General features: G+C 43.0%; 1 protein-coding gene across 1 annotated transcript in view; it reads left to right on the top strand.

The window, feature by feature from the left end:
* The first annotated feature begins 10,716 nt into the window (after positions 1–10,716).
* Positions 10,717–21,060, top strand: part of LIMCH1 (LIM and calponin homology domains 1) — a 113,157-nt gene continuing 102,813 nt past the window's right edge. Inside the window, exon 1 of the mRNA XM_035896755.1 lies at positions 10,717–10,781. The gene's annotated coding sequence lies outside the window, so the exon portion shown is untranslated. The remainder of the gene's footprint in view (positions 10,782–21,060) is intronic.

The following is a 21,060-nucleotide window of genomic DNA, read 5'->3' as shown; positions in this document are numbered from 1 at the left end:
AATTGAATCAGAGTGTCACTGAAAACCAGTAATTGTCATGGATTGCAGGGGTATTACCATTTCTGTTGGTGTCTGGAGGTCTGGGGTATCTGGCAGCAGAGACAGCATTTGCAGAGCGAGCTTTCTGGTTGCTCATTCTGCTTCTTGCTCCTTGGTCGGTTTTGTCCTGGCTTCAGAGCTGGTGCTGTTGGTGTGCAGCATAATGCTGTGGGCACCTTATCTCCTGGATGGACCCCTTTGTCATGGTTTAACCCTGGCTGGCAACTCAGCCCCACGCAGCCGCTCGCTCATTCCTCCCTGGTGGGATGGGGGAGAGAATCGGAAGGGTAAAAGTGAGAAAACTCATGGGTTGAAATAAAGACAGTTTAATAGGTAAAGCAAAAGCCACGCATGCACGAAAAGCAAACCAAGGAATTCATTCACTGCTTCCCATGGGCAGGCAGGTGCTCAGCCATCTCCAGGAAAGCAGGGCTCCATCACGCATAACTTGGGTTACTTGGGAAGACAAACACCATCACCCTGAACGTCCCCCCCCTTCCTCCTTCTTCCCACAGCTTTATATGCTGAGCCTGACGTCATATGGTGTGGGATATCCCTTTTGTTTCACTTGGGGTCAGCTGACCCAGCTGTGTCCCCTCCCAGCTTCTTGTGCCCCCCCAGCCTCCTCGCTGGTGGGGTGGGGTGAGGAGCAGAAAAGGCCTTGGCTCTGTGTAAGCCCTGCTCAGCAGCAATGAAATCATCCCTGTGTTATCAGCTGTTTCCAGCACAAATTCAAAGCATAGCTCCATACTAGCTACTATGAAGAAAATTAACTCTATCCCAGCCAAAACCAGCACACCCTTGTACGTACGTTGTAGGTTACGTCCATTCCTTGTCTTTAGTCCTGGCTCCCGGGTGAACTTTCGACCCACGTTGTAGCCTTGTTTCCAGTTCTGTCTTTGGCCCCATGCCCTTTTGCTGGACTCCCTGGACAGACCCCAGACCCAGTTCATCACTTTTCTGTGTCTCATGCCATGGATGGACCTTGTACCGATACCTGGCTCTACCTGCCAGTTCATGCCCTGTGTGACTGTCCCCCAGTGGTGAGGACACAGCCTGGGCTAGGGCCACCCTCGTCTCCTGGCTCTCCTGCCCTTGGGGAGCAGATGGCCCCCTGACAGCGCTATGAATGTAGCTCCACCCTGTCTTGGTGGCCAAATGGTGTTTAAAAACTGGCTTAGCTGGAAAAGCATTCAGAATGTGAATGCTTTTCCTTAACTCTGTCTCTATAGAGGCAGGAACAAAATAGATCTACTTCCAAAGAGTTATTAATGAAGGCCTCAAAAGTGTATGACTGAATTAAGGTTAGCCACCTTTCTGCAGGAAGGTGGATCATTTTTCTTCATTCTGTGCTTTTTGAAATGCACATTTTTTCCTGCTTAGAAGCTGGTAGTTCTGCAATTTGTTTGCAAGTGACTGCAAAGCTGTGGCACGCAGCTCTGTTCCTGCTGGAGAATGTGCCAAGTGATGATCCCCAGTTCGGAGGGAACATCCAAGGAACTCAGATATTGCTCTCAGAAGTGTTGGGTTTTTTTTTCTCTTTCCTTTTTATTTGAAAGGAGCAAAGTTTTGCAGATTTATATGGACAGTAGATAGAATTACGCTTTTCAGCAGTGTCTGTGTGAAGTGACTTATTCCGCATAGACATTTTCCTGCTTTGCTTACTCTGGGCTTCCAGGCTTACTGTCTGGAGAACCAGGTCTTAAAATGCCTTGCTGAGCTATACTTTTATATATATATATATTTAAATTGTACAGACTGTAAATGGGACACTTTACATATGGACTTGTCTTGATAGGACTTGATGACATTAAATTTAAAAGCTTCAAGGTAGACTGGTGCCTAGTGATGCTCATCGTCGGCATTTCAGAGGCTCCACTGAGACCTAGAGACATTAAGTGTCATCTTTAAATGGCTGGTTAAATTCAGTAATGGTTTGCTCAAGTGAACACCTAATTTCTTCAAAAAGGGAAGGTGCTGTCTCCTAGCAGACATTTTTCATTGCAAAACCTCAGTAATTACGGAGCTTTGGTCGTCTCTCTATTGACAGTGGTTGATGCCAAGCTGAAGTGCTTGGGCCTCTCTAACTTGGAGCTTCTTGTATGTTTGTATTCCTGTCTCTGTCCAGCTTTAAATGTGCGCAGTTTTAAAGTTGTTTGCCAAGATGCACATTCCTGGCAAAAAGCAACACGCTGGTGTCAAAAATGTGCTCATCCAAGAAGAAGTAGTGCAGTGGTCTTGTAAAAGACAAATGCAGCGATAATGTAAAATAGGGCAGAGCAGTGTGAAGTGGGGATTAACAAATCTAGATACTGCAGTGATCCCATCATCTCCGACAGAGCTGTTGATCTCTTCATTGCTTTGAGGGTGAGATGAGACATTGGGCTCCACGAGGATTCTACTGCCTGTGTTTTGCACTGCCTCTGCCGCTGTAATTAGTTGACAGAGCTTTAAACACTTCTGATTCAGGACTGTCTAAACTTTCTAAAGCTGGAGAAGAGAAAATAGAGGGTTTTATTAGCAGATGCTTCAGTTCCAACATGTAGATGATGCAATGTAACATGTATTTTGGAGGAGCAGTTTTTCAAGACCGTGGGATACTGCAACTGGAAAAAGGAGTTAAAGGATAAAACAATGTCTATTCTAATTCTTTGCTCTTTTAGAGATGGCCAGAAACCCAATTTCCTGTTTTGCTGGATAGTTGCTAATGTAATCAACCTGAGGCAAGGGAAAAAGATTTTCCTGGCCTTTGCTAAAAAAGCTTTGGCTTGGTGATAAAATGCTAGGCTGACATGTATTTGTCTGACAGCTACTCTGAGTTCAGTAGCCAGAGCTTGAGTTATCTCTCTCTCCATCAGCTGAGTTCCAGCTTCAAGAAGCATCCTGTTAGGGAAATAATAAGGACTAAATCAATCGTTACTGCTTTTGAGAGTAGTTCCCTGTATACACTTTTTTCCCTGCTTGCAACTAAAGCGGGACAATAGAAGGCAGTGCAGGTCCTTCTCTGCCCACGGCAAGCCCCAGGGGATCGCACTGAAAAGGCTGGAAAATTTGTAGTAACTTCAATCAGCCTTTCGTTTTCAGTGAGCAGACTGCTTGTCTAGCCTGGTTGGGTAAGAAAATAAGACCTTGGGAAAAGGTGTTTGTGATAGTAATTATTAGTCATCTTCTCCTCTTGCCTTCAAAGGTGCAGGAACTACCATTAAGTACTGGTTCACCCTGAACTGAGGATAGGTTTTGCAGGACTGAAAGGGGTAGCTGAACAGGGAGCTTTCTCCAGGAGGTGTAGAGGAGCAAGGCCAGGCTCTCCAGAGGGCCAGGAGTAGATTGAAGAAGGGTCTCGTACTGAGGAGGTGCATTCTGTGCTCTTGGCTTCTGGCTTGTTGTACTGGTTGGCTCCACTTTGTACTCGCTAACCCTGATCTCTGCTCCTCTGACCATCTGCATGGGGTCTTGTTTTTACAGAAAAGAGTACAGAGCTAAAGAACATATCATTATGGTAAGTTGAAGTTTCCATCAAATACAAGGTTATTTTCCGGAAATAATGCTTTATTCTTCCTTCTTGCCAGTCAAGAAGGAGAACGAACACCTGACTGATAAATCTATGGCAGGAGCCTACAACCCCCCCTTCTTTAATTCACATTAAAACTGACAAAGGATGATGTATTCCATGGTACAGGAAATAAGGTGGGGTTTTTTTTGTTTGGTTTAGCAATAAAAAGAACCCTAAATTGAATCACTGAATAAAACCAGGTATCTTAGGGTGTTCTGTCACGCCTGTCATCTGGTATCTAATTTTGATAGTACTGCTTGAAGTACAGATAAGAAGTTGGTTACCCATAAAACAAAGATGCAATACTAACTGTCAAATACAAATATGATATAACAGATGACCTGCTGCTAGGTGAAGGTTTCGGGGCTTGCGCTGCAGCCAGGAGAAGTCTGTCGGAAATCACTTTTAAGTTCTCTCTAGCTGGAATGAAACATTTTCCGCCCCACCCCACCCCAAAAGGGAAGGCTGCAATATTTGGCAATGCACCTGGGAATGTATACAAACAGCATTAGGGAAGGGAGATGAAAAAGGAGGCTGATTTTACTCTATCATGAAATTTTAACACTCCTTAGCAGCTTGCCAGCCAAGCGGGATTACGCTACCAGATGTCCTGGCAGAAATGCGCGCAGCTCTGAGAGATCATAAATCCAAACAACGTATGGCAACCCTACGTGTATAATACTACTGTTAGCAATGCAGAATTTCAGTGTGGAAAGCTCTGGTGACGGGCAGGATTAGTAAGGACGAAACTTTCCCAGACTTAGCTTTAAAGCCTTAGGTAGGTAATAGCTGCTGATGGCAGTGGTTTGTTAATGGGAAAAGGAGGAATATAGCGATGCCTGTGCTTTATCAGCAGCAATAAGCCTTGTTTGCTTGCAGTTGTCTTCTCCCATCATGTCTTGGCCTTTCAGCAGGCAGAATTGTAGTGCAGATGCTCAGAGGCAGATCTCCTCTCTGCTGGTGTATACAAAAGAACTGCTAAACCCACGGCCCGACTCAACAGAGCAGCGCTGCTCCGTAGCAGTTCAGAGCTGGCTTGTGGTTTGTCCTGAGTGTCAGTGGAGCTCTGCTGTCTTCATCTTGGTGAATTCTTGTTAAATAGGAAGAACGGGGATGGTGGAGGCCTGGTGTGGAAGCTTGTGTCCAGTACATTTGTTTTACTCTTCTCTCTGTCTTTCTTTTGTCATGTTTCCTAAATGGAGTACTGACTGAACTCGTTCTTTTAGTCTACACGTTATATATAAATGCATGTGTCCATTCATAGGATCATTTCCTCACTAAACTATGCAAAGAATTGGAAAAAATCAGTTGTTGTAGGGTTTTTTGTTGTCTCCCTTCATGGAAAAGAAAAGGCACTTACTGGCGTCCTATAGCAAAAAGGTGAGGACTTAAAATTGGGTCCACCAAAGGCGTTGAGACTATGTGTCAGTGGGTATGGTTCTCCCACGCTACATGTTGACACCAAACTGTCAGCTAACCCAACTGACAGTGTGGCAGGCAGAAATTTAAAGCAAATGGGGGAGAATATGCTATCCCCTATATTTTTATGTTTAAAAAGGAGGCTGAGGGGAGACCTTATCGTCCTCTACAACTGCCTGACAGGAGGATGTAGCGAGGTGGGGGTCGGCCTCTTCTCCCTGGTAACGGGCGTTAGGACGAGGGGGAATGGTTTGAAGTTGCGCCAGGGCAGGTTTAGGCTAGACATTAGGAAAAATTTCTTCCCCGAAAGGGTTGTCAGGCTCTGGAATGGGCTGCCCAGGGAAGTGGTAGTGTCCTCATCCCTGGAGGTATTTAAAAGAAGGTTAGATGAGGTGCTTAGGGACATGGTTTAGTGGTGGGATGTCAGGGTTAGGTTAAAGGTTGGACTTGATGATCTTAAAGGTCTTTTCTAACCAAAGAGATTCTATGATAATAATATAAAAATATTATTATTATATATAATAATATAGAAACATATATTTATATGTTTATTATTGTATTATATTTTTATGAGTTCTATGAAGTGTGAAAAAGAGAAAGTCAAACTCCTTGGCTCTTTAAAGAATAGTAGAGGGTGAATAGGCAGAGGAAAAGAACAAAGGGGACTTCAGCATGGCTAGTTAACTTTGCAAATTGCAACTAAACTTAAGTGACCAGAAAGTGGAAGATCTAAAAATAAATTATGTTAAGTGCTTTCTTTGCAGGTTAATCTTGCTACCCAAGTGTAAAATCTCCCCCCTTCCTCCCATGCATTCTTTAAATTTTCAAGTTCCATACCACGGAATTTCAGGTGGCTCATTGCTGGCTGCGTTAATCATTCTGAGCTTATGCTGATTTTGAGAGTAGAAATACACACTGAAGATATTTAAGTCGTTAGCCCTTTCACTGAGCTTTAGTAGTAAATTACCTCAATACTGTAATGACTTGGAAAGCTTTGCGCAGAGTGCTTGTCATCATTCAGCTTTCCTGGAAGACAGGTACACCTAGACCAGTGTTTGTTGCTCCTGGGAAGCTCCATTTGTGCAGTCTTCAGGTTTGTCTGTGCTAAAACAGCTACTTTCCTAATATTTGTAATAAAGGTGTTTAGGACTGGCTTATATTGCTCTAATTCTAGCAATATAAATCCTTCTGCTGTGGAGTGAGAGGGAGGGAGCTCATGCCTATGTGATGTATTCTGTCCACTTCTGCAGACAGAGCAAAGCATCCCACGTGCAGGACACGGGCAGAGCCAGGAGCTGGTGAAGGGTCTCCAAGTCCCATTGCGCTGCCGTAGCAATGTGGTACAATTCTGGTCCGCAGATGTAAAGCTGGCTTTAAACTTGTTCATGTGGTTTAGTTCAAAAATTTCTTGCCTATCCTACACAGAAAAGGAATTTAATTTGCATATTCATGTTATTAGCTCAAATGATATGTCAGAAATGGGGAAGTGGGAATTCATTACTCTAGAGGCACCAAATCCTGACGCCCTAAAAACTGTCATGCTGCTTCTGGTGGTTTGTGTTCCCTGCTGCTTATATGATCCAATGCTTTCTATTTACGTATCCGTGATTATTACAGTTTAGGCCTTATTTTCACATCTCCCTCAAGTAAAAGCAGTATGTTTTCTAGTTAAGTAGCAGGGTGGGCTTTTTTCATTTAAGTAAAAAAATTTTGTAGGGGAAAATAGTGGTTGTACAAAATTGAGATGCAGCGTACCCATGTACAGAGAAATGGACAGCCTACCAAACTTTTTAAAAATCTTTCTTTCCTTGCTGTCATGCTTCACAAGCTCTCCAAAACGCATAATGAGTTACAAAGACCTCTCCCTGCTGTGTCTATATTTTTGTTCGCTGCCTTACATGCTATTTTCCGATGTGCACATAGAAAATGAAGCTCTTTTCAGTTTTGTCTCTGATGACTTAGTGTTTATTCAACTGCTTACATCTTGTTGGCCGAGATAAATTTCACCTGAGGCCAGCATCTGCTCACTAATTTGTCACCTTTTCTTTTCCATGCCCTTAAGCTGTTTTGACACCAGAGGCTTTGCAAGCTCCATCTCAGGAAGCACCAGCACCAATGCAAAACGCAAGGAAAGCAATGTGAACTGAAGCTTAGTGAAAATAGAGTTGTGTAATATGGCACTGGTTAGTGGCTGGATGACAGCCATCCTTGATGACATAAATTTAGTGGCATGCGTAACTGCGAAGAACAAAGGAGTTAATCAGCAACAATACTGTATGGAAGAACAGTTACTGTGTATAAATACATATTAAAGTATACTTGTATATAAAACCATAAGCTTGTGATAGAGAGAGATTGCGCTGTAGTTTAGTCTCCTACTACTCCTTTTGGAAAAACTTTTATTATTCATTCTAGGTTTGTTTTCTGGATTGTTAAGTGTCAGGAAAACTGAGAAATGCATCCGGCAGTCAAATTATGGCCCTGATTGAAAACGCTTGCAGCTTTTTACAGAGAAGAAAATATCATCCAGATGATGAATAGAAACAACTCCTCCTTACATAAATGAAGCACAACAATAAATTATATTATGTTTTGCTTCTGTTCTCTATTTTTTAAGTTACAGTATAATATGGAAAGGCAGCTCTCTTCCTTTCAGCTTTATAGAACTTACTAAAGAAGTGGTAGGCTTTTTTTTATTTAGTAATCATTAACAGGATACAGCTTGTATTTTGTGTTTTAGGTGCTTCGTTCTAACTCTTGTACCCCTGCACTGCAGAGAATTACAACATGCTGGCATTGCAGAAGTGAACAGGGAACTCTTCCATGTATCCTCCTTCCTCCCTGTATTGCCCAAGTGTGGGGGTCTGTGCCTTTGACCTGGGGGTTTCATCCAGCAGTCAAACTGGAGGCTTTTCTCCAGAGATGGAAGAAGATAAGCTAGTGGGAACAGAGTAGTGCTTCAGTGAACAACACAAACACGATCCTGTGACACATGCGACTGTTTTGTGACGCCATGGCTCATGCACGTGCTTTCCTTTTTACACAGGTTTTGGCAGACTTTAGTATGCCCTTAGCTATGCAGGGCTCTGTTTGCAAACATGAAAGTGCCAGTCCTTTTGCTTGAAGTCACTTTAAATCCTCGCTCCTCCAGCTGTTGGTGCGCAGAGCAAAGGTTGTCTCTGACACGCGGCCGGCCGGCGGGCCTGTGCCGAGTGTCCTCCAGAGCACGGCCCAAAGCGGCCTCCTATAGTCAGCAGGGTGGACGTGTGCACGTGCACACGCGTGGACGTGTGTCCATACGCCAAGAAACTGAGCTCTGATTTCCTCTGGAAAAGGTGGACCCAGCTTCATGCTCCTCTCAGTCCCCCTTTTGGGTTATCTTTGTCACTTAGGACGTCATTTTCATGCTTATTTTTAGTTTCTAGCCTTTCTCTGTTGAACTGTTCTTACATTTTAATTGGCTCAGTCAGGAGACTTGTAGCTGATTAATGTTTCCCCTCTGCAGCTGGATCATCTAGAACAGGCATAAACCTTTCCGTGCCTCATTTACTTCCAGTTCCTTTTCAAACAGACGTGCACTGTTCCTGGACCTTCCTGTCTTTCCTCACCTGCTGTCAGTTTTTGTTGTACCTCTTGCTGGATGAATTGCTGTTCCAGGTGTGCATTTGCATTTCATGATTTTGTTCATGCGGCCAGAAGTTATGTATGAAACCTTCCTACATCAGCAGTAGTGACAGCAATACGCAGGTGACAGCTTTTGGCAGGTAGATTCTTACCTGAATTGTGTTGACAGTTTCAGTACTGCTCCCTGCTGAATGAGGGCGTTCAACAAACACATAAAAAGATTGACTTCCATAGCTGGAATGTTTGATGTTAAGGAGTGAAATAACGTGACTGTCATATTTTTTTTTTTTTCCTGCATAGATGAAGAAAACACTATGAGCCAGGCTGTTAGGAAATAGCTCTTCCTACTCCTTTCTGTACTGTACTTTATGGGTGAAATAAAAGTCAGTTTTGATGTGCTCTGTCTATCGCTCATCCCAAGTGTAGTGGTTTTATTGTCATGATTTCCCTCTGTCCCAGCAGATCAAGATTAGAGATGATTTACTGTGATTAGAGAGAGTTTAAATGGTTAGAGGTCAGTTACTACTGGCAAATTGCATCTGGTTTCTTCTGAGGTATGAGGGCAACGCAGCGCCTTGTTCTCCTTCATGCGTTTGCATAAGATGTGATTATCAACTGATATCTTTATCATAGGCTTTTCAGAGTATGGATTGTTAAAGTTTGCACACTGTCATACCAGTTTGCTGGGAGAAGTTTCTTCACATTGAAAAAGACTGATATGTTTATAATTAAGTGGGGGATTAGGTTTTAGGCTTTGCATTTGCACTTCAATTCAAAAAAAGTGTTGTTCTCTGTCTAAGACTGTGCGCAGCTATAACCAGCATTTGTGAAGCCGGTGCATTCGCTAATCCCGTGGGAAAGTGCCAAACTCGTCAGTTTTTATAAATTGCTGTCTTTATGACAGGAAACTGGGAGGGGAAGGGTCTTGTATCTGAATGGAACAGCAAGGAGAAAATGGGGACGTAAGGACAGATGTGTCCCCAAGTCGCTATTCTCTCTGGTGGAAGCAACGCCCAGAGTAAGGGTCTTGCTGAAAGATTGGATGTGAGCCATGAGAACTCTCTAAGCATCCGGTAAATGTTTTGGCTGGGTGAGGAGAAGACCTCCTGGAGGACAATTACAAACTAGGCAGGCTTTTTTTTTTTTGCTGTGTTTTGTTTCTGTTCATCGCTCTCTAAACATAGCAACTATTTTTATATATTTGTTGGTGTTAATAAAAAGTATTCTTTACTTTAACTGAACACGTCATCTGTTGAGAATGATTTGAGGATGAATGGCAAGCCATTGTCAACATGGTAGTGAGTCATAAACAGGGGTTCAGTCATGCTTGTAGCATCCAGCACCCTCAGGCGAGACTGGGATTCCTAGATGGTTCCTAGACGGTCCATCCCTAAGCAGCACGGACTGGCTTAAGGGCTTGTAATACAGAATGTACCCCCCCGGGCCGAGCATCCCTGACATGCTGCGTTCTGTGAGTAGGTGCCTAAACCTTAGCTTCCAGCAAGTTTGTATTCACACTTACCGTTGACTTTGTGAAGTGAAATATCATTTAATATGACCAGGAGTATCGTGGCGTGTGTCTGAAGGGCTGTAACTCACATGAATGCTTGCAATTGCCTTTGCTTATTCTGTAAAGGTGATAGGTTAAAGGCCAAAAGTTCAAGCCTGGTACAAGATTCTTAACACGCTGCAAAAAAAAGCAGTAAAAATACATAATTTGCCTAAATACAATAGTTTTAAAATTCAAAATTCTGTAGAATAAAATTTTAAAAATGTTCTGAAGTTTCCATTATAGTTTTTGGTTTGTAGTTTCTGTTTTTTACTTCTAGAAAGCAGCTCACTTATAATCTGTAATTGCACTAGCCAGAGCAATTACTTTGTTCTGTGTGCTAAACAGCTCGATGCAATGGGGAGGAGGAAGCTGGTTGATGGATGCAACTTCATCCTTTGGCAAGGCCTGTAAAGCTCAGATGTTTCCTACGCGACAGATGCTTTAACTGATCGTTACGAATTGCCCTTGTAAAGCACACCTTCTAATAGATGTCACTCCTCTGTTTCCCCTTACTCTTTTGCAGCAAGTGACGGGCAGAAGTTTTGGTGAGAAAGATTTTCGTTCCGGATTGGAAAACGGCATTCTTCTGTGTGAGTAAGTAACACTTATAGTTTTGAGCCTGGGATACAATCTTGATTAAAACTGAAATGAACTTTAACTGGTATGTCCAACTGTTGGTTTCCTTCTGTGAGTTTTGACGTTGTGCACGCTGGTGTTTCACGGCAGCATCGTTTCAGTGCCAAAGCTATTGTTATGGTGAGGGTTGAAATGTGGCTTAAAGAAAACAAGGTTTTGCAGAGTGCTTGCCTCACTCCACCCCAGCTCCTTCGTTGAGTTACATGAAGTAAAAATGATGTTTGCTTTTTGGTTTCCTTTGATTTAAAGGTGTTAACCACAGATTGGCAAATGGTGTTCCACACCTGCCTGTGGACGTCTCTGCTACAGTGAGGTGTTCTGGACCGACTCCAGGTCCGAGCGCTGTCAGGAGTTAGCCATCTGAATGCCATCAATACTCAGCTGCTTTTATAGTTTCTGGAAAGGTTAGGCATCCTCTAAATGTTACTTAAAGGTGTATTTGAATGATGTGTTTTGTAATTTTTGGACAAGAGACGCAAGTTAGCTTTTGCACGTTTCTCTCTGGTTTTAACAGCTAGTTTTTAGGCACAGTCTTCCAAAAGCATGTTGTGGGCTTAGATGCCAAAGCTGGTGACTTTTAAGAGCAATTTGGAAGTGTGCCCTAATGCCTGTAGTTCTTTGAAAATCCTATGCAGGATGTCTGGATCTGAATCACTGGTATGGACCCATTTCTTTCCCTGGACATGCAGGTTTGTCACTGAAGTTGGTGAAAGCTGTCTTTCCACACCAGAAGGACAAAGCTTGTGCAGAACTGAACACATATTGAAATTTATAAATGAGATCTCCTGAGATGTTTTGCTGGACTATTGCAGCTATTGGTTAAGTTTTATACTGTGAAAGGTACTGGAACCTGGAAGCTTTTCAGCAGTAGAGGTGAGCTAATATCCTGTAACTCAGCTCTAGGTAGCATACGATAGCTTTGAAACCTACCTGTGTAAATACAGCGGTATGTCTCACTGGTGTCATTAATCAGACAGCTTGAACTTTAGCTGTTAAAGGGGAAAAAAAAAAAAAAAACCATAAAGGAAATGATATGATCTGGTTTGATTGTAGTTGCATGTCTTTGCTGAGGAGTGGCTTTGGGAGGAGGGAAGTAGTTGTTATTGTTGATCAAAAGTTGTGTAACTCGGAAGGAGCATGTAGTTTACCTCTTTGTATTTAAGGGTTGCCTCTTGCATAGGCTCTTTCTCCTCGGTGTGTTCAAGGGAAGTGCCGTGTGCTGAATCACTTCACAGTGCTCTTTAAATGTTAGGGTTGAACTGTGTTGCATGAAAAATAAGGGATATGTGTTTCGAGATTAGATTGTAATCTTATCTGTGAGTAAGCAGAGGTGGTCTGATCTAAATGCTGTAAATCTTTAAGATGTAAAGCTAAACTAACTAATGTTTTGCTAATGAAATAAAAAATGTGTATTTCTTAAGAGGCTGTGAGCTCCAGCAATAAGCAGGTCAAGGGACACCACTTGGTTATCCGACTAAATTGCTCTGTGATGTGGAGAAATTGCTTGTCTTTATTGACTACCCATGGACCAGTGCAAACCAATCTGAAGGGATCTGTCTCCTCAACCTCAAATCTGAGAGGCCGTGATGTTTGTATTGCATCCTGTATTGCTCTTGGCAGCTGTGGCTAGCGGATAAAACTCTCTAGTAACTCTGTAGGCTACAGAGCATTAACCACAGAGCTACCAATTTGGCCTTCAAGTTTGGCTTTCTGATGATGAAGACATTGTGAGGCCAACAATAGAAGCGTGCTCCTCGCTGGCTCCGAGTCCTCTGTGAAATAACTCAACAGGAATTTGGGGTGTAACACTGAGAGCTCTTAATCTATCTTCAAGAGTCCAGGTTTCAGCAGCTGAAGCACTGCTAGTTAATTTTTTAGCTCTTGCTCAGTTAAGAAGTGCTAGTGAAACTGCCACCCGCAATGTTGTCTCTGTGGACAGGAGTTTTCTGGTTTCTCAGAAACCTGCGTGGGCACCTCATGAACAAAATCTAGTGGTATTGAAGCTCTGTCTCAAATTCTTTCCAATCTGTTGTGCTTTCATCACAGCTGACCTCAACAAGTAGATGACAATCTGATCTCAAAGTCTCTGATAAGTGACCCAAGGCAAGAAAGAAGTTATAGCTGTCTTAAATTGCTAAAGATGGAAGAATTCATTGCCTTTGGTCTGGTTTATCCAATTTGCTGAAATTTTAGGAAGAAGCTAAACTTGCTTCGGTTTATCTCCACAGGACAGTACTCACTGCTAGTGTCATTAACTGGCAACTAATGGCCAGACACTTGTGTGGGTGATGTCCACGTGAGCGTGGAATGGTGCTTGCTTCCACATGGCTGTTCCAGTTGCCTGCTGTATTTTGTGATGAGGCCTGAAAGCAAACTCGGGTCCCAAGGGATCCCAGAAGCTAGAGGACTGGAAACTGATGTCAGGAATGGGGACACGGCCAGTATGCCCTCGGTCTGCCAAACACATCTCAAGCTACCCTCTGACTTTGCAGGCATTTTGCAGAAGGGAGGGGATGGGGGTTGGCCACCATGCCAGAGTCCATTCCCCAAACAGTCAGACCAGCCATGTGCAAGATGGCACAGGGGAAATCTTTGTCTATGTCCAGAGCAGGATTCCTGGAGCTTCAGGCACGGTAATGCCAGGCCTCCCTCCACTTGATCCCGGTGTCTATGGCCTACACATCCCATAAACTCAGGCAGACATCACTACACCGGTTATAAACAATTCATTCACATCTAGCAATGATCCACGTATTTTAACAAATGAAAACTAATACAACTCCACGACGCCAAAAACGCGGGCTCTTGGGAGGGACGTGTTGTGGACCACCAGCCTGACTAGCAGAGCAGCCCTGCACACGTGTGCTAGCCGTGGGCAACCACAAGCCTCGTGCCTGCCCCTCTGGCAGTGTTTACGCTGTGGCTGGCACCTAGATCTGGCCTCGCTACGACACTTCTATAGCTTGCCATGCTCGACTCAGGAGCCGAGGAGCATATTTAAACAATGCAGGATGCCAGGAAGCAGCAAGCTAACAGATGAGGGTAACACAAGCCTTTCCTTCTGTCTGGAGATGTGAAAGCCCACTTGTGCAGTTGCCCTGACAGCGCCGGCTCTGCTTGTTCACCCAGCTGTGCTGAGAAGCCAGTGACTGCGACTTCTGTTTGCCTGAAATGAGTTCATGGCTTTTTAGCATAGCTGTCTGACATCACTGCAGGTGGTGATTTCAGCAAGGGACATCATAGCTAGGTGAAGGCAATTCTTGCTCTGTTCTTCTTTGTGTATTAATTTCTCATATGCAAAGACAGAGGAGTTTCCTGGCTACACTTCTGCATGGGTGGGCAAATGTGCCCTCCTGGGGACATGGTGGAAAGCTATACAAGGCAGGAATACACCACCAGTAGCAGGAAATATCACTAGAAATCCCCGATTTCCATTCCAACACGTATTCTTTTTTTTTTTTTTTCTTATTACATAGCTTTAACATTTAGGTTTGACCCAGATATCATAAGAAGCTAGAGGATTAATCAGGAATAAATTAGATCTGGTTATTGCAATGCTTAGGTGTTCCTATTCTACGGATTCAGACATTTGAATGAAGGTTGATTGCAAAAGAAAAAGTATATGCCATCTCCATCTGCCTGCCCCACTGATTTGGGTAGTTCTGTTGCTTTTCTGAAACAGCAGATAAGGAAGTTGAAGTTGCTTTTGTTTCTAACCATGCAACAACTGCTATTAATAAGTTTAAAAATTACTACATAAAGACAAAAATGCATATGTCTTCTTGCAACCTTGCCCAGTTGTTACTGCTTTAACAGTCTTGCAAGTGTGTTTCTAAGGTGAGCAGTTCCTTTCAATTCTCCTTGTCATCCACCTCCCTTTCCCCAGCTCTTCTACTGAAGGATTCCTTCTTTCACATCAGACATTCAGCAGTTAGAGAGGTCTCTGTGTGGATGTGAGACTTGGAAATTCCACGGTATTTGCTTGCGTTGATATGACTGTCCAAGGGTGATAGATATATCCAGTATATCTGTAAGCATTTCTGACATGCAACTGGGATCATATTTTTTTCTCAAGCTTTCTCTGGAATCAAGAAAGTCTCATGTCAGAAATAGGACCAAACCACAAAGAAGAGCAACAACAACAGCTGGGACATGGATCCTGGGCAAAGGACTTTAAACAAAAAACTCAAACCAAATCCAGATTTAGGTATCAGCAGAAATGATTTGGCTTTGCGGTGGAGTCCAACAGCATCATGATTGCGTGTAAGACCTTGGGTTCTGTATGTACAACAGTTCAGCTGTATGTATGTTTTGTGTGTGTATGTATGTAAATTGATTTATAGCAGTAAATGCAGGCATAATAAATCTTTGATTTGTATCAAGCATGAAAGTTCTAATGAACATTTAACTGCATACCTCGAGAAGTCATGGTATAAACATATAAATGTGAAAGAGGAATAGCCGTATGTGGTTAAAGACGGATGTCACTTGCACATACAATTCTGGATTCCAACTTATGAGCATTTTCCCAAACTTTTATTTGTTTCTTAGAGACGCTTATTTAGTATATTAGCACACGGTGTTATGTAGCTTAGTAAGTTGGGCTGCATCAGGAGAAGCGTGGCCAGCAGGTCGAGGGAGGTGATTCTACTCCTCTACTCAGCTCTGGTGAGACCTCACCTGGAGTACTGCGTCCAGCTCTGGAGCCCTCAGCACAAGAAGGACATGGAAGTGTTGGAACGGGTCCAGAGGAGGGCTACAAAAATGATCCGAGGGCTGGAGCACCTCTCCTATGAGGACAGGCTGAGAGAGTTGGGCTTGTTCAGTCTGGAGAAAAGAAGGCTACGGGGAGACCTGATTGCGGCCTTCCAGTACCTAAAGGGGGCCTATAGGAAAGATGGGGAACGTCTTTTTAGTAGGGCCAGCTGTGTTAGGACAAGGGGAAATGGTTTTAAACTAGAACAGGGTAGGTTCAGGCTAGAGGTAAGGAAGAAATTCTTTACAATGAGGGTGGTAAAACACTGGAACAGGTTGCCCAGAGAGGTAGTGGAGACCCCATCCCTGGGAACATTCAAGGCCAGGTTGGTTGGGGCTCTGAGCAACCTGATCTAGTTAGCAGTGTCCCTGCTCACTGGGGGGGGGTTGGACTAGATGACCACTAGTGGTCACTTCCAACCCTAAACATTCTATGATTCTATGATTCTATGATTCTAAGATATGCAGAAACTATGCTTATTGCTTGAAACCAGGATTCTCTGACTCTAACTTTTTTGGTTTTTGAAAGAGCAGATAGGAAGGTATTTTATTGCTTTTAAGTAATCTTGGTAAAAGTGGGTGTGTACAGTGAATTAAGGAAAAAGTTTTACACTTTTTCACATGTAGGACAATACCTAAAAAAAGCAGTTTCCTTCAGCTGCACATGTTAAGAATATATGCTCTTAAAAAGTACAAGAACGTTTTTAGGTTTTACTTTTAAATAAAAAAGTGAGCAGTTAGTCATGCACATAGATTATTTTAATAGCATTTAAAGAAAAATTGAAGTGTGGCTATAAATCTGAGTGAGCTGAAAGCGATTGTGATCAAGAATTACTTAATGGAATTTATCATTTACTCTGTCATGAGAATAATTTTCTTCTATAAATAAGGAATCTCCTTAGCTTGTGTTCTTCATGTCACCGGTGATGAATGAGCGGATTTTTCTCAGAGGGCAGGGTTTCTTTGGGCTTGCATCATGATTATAGTGCATCTGACCAAGCTTTGGGCTGACATGAATGCTGTTTTCAGCAAGGGCTGGATATGTGCCAGATCAGTGCAAGTATAATGCGATGGAATAGTAAAACTTTGTCTTCTGAGTCAGTGGTACCGTTAAGTATGGCCTTCACTGTGTATATGGTGTTTCAGTTGTTTGGCTGTTTAAAAAAATCAAGTTGCTCTTGCAAGTTAAATGGCACTTACGTAAAATTGCCGTGTGACTTACGGAAACCTGGTAGGGCAAAATACATGCTCGGTCGTCTTTGTAGATTGTGGGATTTTTGCAGGTATGTTATTCTACTTGTCTGTCAGTGGTATAGGCCTGGCATCAGTTCAATGCTTGGCTGCGTAGTGTACAGTGCAGAGACTCTTGTCTTGCCAGATACCTCGCTGGAGAAGTTAGTGGATGCCCAGCCCTTATGCTTAATTAGGCTTTTGCTTGAATTTCCTATTCCTGGAAACTAAGAAGGTATCGAGTTTCATAGGCATACTTGAAGTTTTGAATGTGACCCATGCCTTGAGGTGAGAAGGGATTGGTGTTCTCCTGTGGTTTTCAGGCTCTGCGTTGTAAAGCCAAAACATTATCAGCATCGCGGATTTGGCATGCCTCCAGTTTAGAGAGACGGGCCCCAAGGCTCATTAAGCATTAAGATTTAGGTTCATGTGAGGACATCTGAAACAGTTTTATATGAATCCAGAGTTTTTAATCTTTAAGTTTTATTGCCGTGTTATAATGAAGAGCTATTTATTAGTACATTTTAGGTGAGGGGTCAAAGGTAACGTAAACCGTAATGCTCAGCCGTGTGCATGAGAAGAGAATAGCCATTGAGGGGCATGCCTGAGTACACTCAGAATGGCCTGTCTTTGTATTTATGTTAAAAAAAAAAAAAATTAAAAGCATCCCAGCAGATTAAATAGTATAGTTTTTTTCAGTGGAGCTTGGTAATTGACAGGGCAAGAGGCTGTGGAACACTGACCCATTCAAACGGAGGGTTGCTCGAGTGCAAAGCAAGGTAATCCTGCAAGAGGTTTCAGCTTTCCAAGAGTATATGTTTAAGAAAGTATATTGGATACATACTTTGGGCAGTTATCCATGGCCATTGCTATTCAGTGTAAAACTATGTGTGAACTGTAAATCTATAGGTGCATGGGATGCTCTTCATGTCAGTCATGGTGGTGGTTAGGTTCTGTATAAATAGCTTGTGAAGGCATTTACACAGTCTTCCCTGTTGCCTTTCTTGAGCTGTTTTGCAAGGCCTCTATCTTGTTCGTATTTTTAGTCTTTGGCAGAGCAAGACCCATGCTCTCCTGTGTTTGGCATACTTGTTTTCTCAATCCTATACATTTGCATAGTTCTTTATTCACCTTTTACTTATGAGACTGGACTGTGAGCCCTTTATAGGACAAAGTCAGTTCTGTCCTGCTTGTTAAAAAAGCACCTTGTTCATCTGATCCTAAATAAATAATGTCAGGGGCATCATTAGCAATCACTCAAGAATGTTCTCCCAAAAATATTTTTGTGACCTGAAGAACATCTCTATATTTTGAAACTTCTTTACCACTTCCTTTGCAACAAAATATTTTGACTTTTCATAGTCTGCTGTTTCAATGTGATTTGCTCACCTTTAAGACTAATAGTGGATTTTCCCCTCCTTTTCAACTATTTGGGGGCATTTTGGAGCTGCCACTAGAGCATGAGTTTAAAATACGTGGATACTGAAGCTGTCGGGGCTAATAATTATCAAGTACTGAAAGGCTGCTTGTTAGAATGTAGATCTGTAAAACTTAATTTAAAAAGAGAAATGTCTCCGTGAAGGTTTACGGCGGATAGAATTTCCTGAACTCCCAAATATGAAATGCCCTTTTACTTTAAGATCAGGTCGCTAGTCAGTTTTCTTTCTGGGAATATGATCTGTTATTTGAGCAAAGAGCTCGGTTGGATACCTGTCCCTCAAGCCTGGATTGAGCCGTGAACACACATCACTTCAACCCTTCTTTTTTTCCGTTTCTAGAGCTTATTCTCTGAAAGCGCTTCTCCTCCATTTCCCCTTAGAAACAAGGTCTTTTTGGAGGCTGGGTTTTGGCAGCCATACGCTGAATATTTTCTTAACTGACGCTTTCTTGCAGGAATTTCATGGGCAGTTGTCTCGGTGCTTTTCATTAGATCTTTTATCAGCTGTTGCCTGGAACACCTTCTCTTCCTGGCAGAAGTTTTTCAAATTCTTAACTGGTGATAAACAGCCCCAGGAAGGTCTAATAGGTTAGTCACACAGTGGCTAGTACTGATTTCAGCTCCTCTGTCCTGCTGTGGAGATACCTTATCTCCTGGAATGCCAAGCCTTGGGGACAGCACCAAATAGAGCAGTTGACTCTTCCCATACCTATCGGAGCTGGTTTTCATCGGGGGAAGGAAATGACCTAGCTTCTCCCTGTAAGAGTGGGGATGGAGCAGCTTTCCACTTCCATTGTGACCTGTCGTTTCCATAAGGTAAGGCAGCTCTAAGGTTTTGGCTTCTATGCAGGGTCTTACTGTGCTTCATCTAACAGTTGACGATGGCCAGCACCCGGCGCAGGGGAAAGGGAGGCTGGGGTGTGCAGATGTTGGACTGAAAAGTGGCAGGAGGACTTTGAGAAGTGAAGAACAGAGGATAGTCCTGACTCCGGGCAGGTGCATAAATGCAGGGGTGGTGGGCAGAAATCCTGGCTGAGAGCCTGAAGGATGTGGAAAATACATCAAGTTTTGTGGCTGGAGCCTGAAGAGGCTTGGTTTTGTCCTGTTTTGGGTTATTGTCTTTTGGGTGCTTGGTGGGATTGTTGGGGGTTTTTGCCTTCATCATATTTTGTATGAATTCTTTTAAGAACTATTTTATCTGTATTTCTTCTCATCACGGCTTTCCTCCTTTTACTGTTAAAAAGGTCCTTGAGATTTCATTGTCGTGTCTTCCTTCTGGTCATGTCAGAGAAACACTGGTCATACCAGGTACCAGAAAGCCTCAATAGAAGTATTACAGTCTTTATATTTCTGTTTGTTCTTTTTTCCTCCCCATGTCATTTAACTTCTTACATAAGTAGCTGTTAGTACTCCAGAATGATTTCTGTGAGATACATGTTGGCTGAAAGTTAAAGCTTTAAAAAGTCCTCCCTAAACTTGTTTTGCCAGTCATCTCCAAAATGTCTGCTGGTCACCAAACCCCAACTACCGAAAAAAGGATCAAGCTTGGGGAATGTACCTAGATTCTCCTTTTAAAAACAGTACTGAAGGACATTGTTTTGTGGTTTGTTTCAACCACTATTCCCTCACCGTGTGGTGTCAGACCTTAATTTACCAGTATCTTACTGGAGGGGAAAGGAGAAAATAATGGAAGATTTAAAATCATCCTGCTTTGTCTCTTGGGACTGCTTAGTTGGACTTGTCCCGTTGACATCTGTTTTCCTAGATGCAGGAGTATGAAAAATAGTACCAATACCTTGAAAATAAAACAAAAAAATGCCCACAAAAATTCCAAACAAAAAAACCCCAACAAAACCAACACTTCTATTCCAACTTTGACACTTCTACTCTCTGACCATTTATACAGTAGCTCACCAACCTGGGCATGGCAGAATGTGGTACACGGTGATGTAAAGGGTTTGCTTTGTTCTTTAGAAGATGCACATCTACTCGGGGATTTTCTGTTTGAAGAACAACTGTACGAAAACCTGAACTAAACTTGTGCTTGGGAAAACCTGGGCTTGCAACTGGTGGTAGTTTGGGGCGAGGCTGGGGTCTGACAAGCACATGAGGAGCGAGCAGCGTGTCTGCCCTCGATGCCCTGGCGAGGATGAATATACTTGAGCCCTGATGATTTTTACTGCGCAAGAAAAAGGACTGCTTCCTTGGATGAAAGAGTTGGTGTCAGACAGGGTCAGCAGGGGCTGGGAGGTACTCAGAGAAGCAAGTGATCATTCAAATTCTCAGCGCAACTCAGGAGCTGGTAGGCTTCAGCCCTTGGTCTGAACCTGCCAGCGGCCACCTTAGTGCCTTCCTTAGGCTGATCAGTATTGCTAAGCTGGCCAGACAGATCAGATGTCTGAGGCAGAGGATCTTAATGTGCCATCAGCTAGGTCAGCTAGGTGTGGTTTTTTGAGCAAGTGCCTTCACATGTCTTCCTGCTGCAAGGACGGGTGATGGAAATAACCTGTCTAACATGATCTGGTGATAGGGCCTTAAATGTAAGCTGTAGCAAGGCTTCCGTCGATTGCCTGCCCCCTGTGACTTGGTACAAGGGTGGTATGGTTAACTTTTGTAATGGAAGTAAATGTTGTGAAAATGAAGCACTGAACAATGTGTGTGTGTTTCAGCTGATGTGGAAGCTGATGGGTTCTATGTTGCTCCCATGACGCTTGTCCTGCCCCTGTGTTTTCCATACTTTTCTCAGGGATTGCTGCAATACAAATATATTTTTAAAGATTAAATTGAATGTCCTAGAATGATCCATTCAGCAGG

This window comes from Egretta garzetta, unplaced genomic scaffold (assembly GCF_000687185.1).
Source record: "Egretta garzetta isolate BGI_Z169 unplaced genomic scaffold, ASM68718v1 scaffold256, whole genome shotgun sequence".
Taxonomy (NCBI): Eukaryota; Metazoa; Chordata; class Aves; order Pelecaniformes; family Ardeidae; genus Egretta; species Egretta garzetta.
This window is presented reverse-complemented; position numbering and strand designations above follow the sequence as displayed.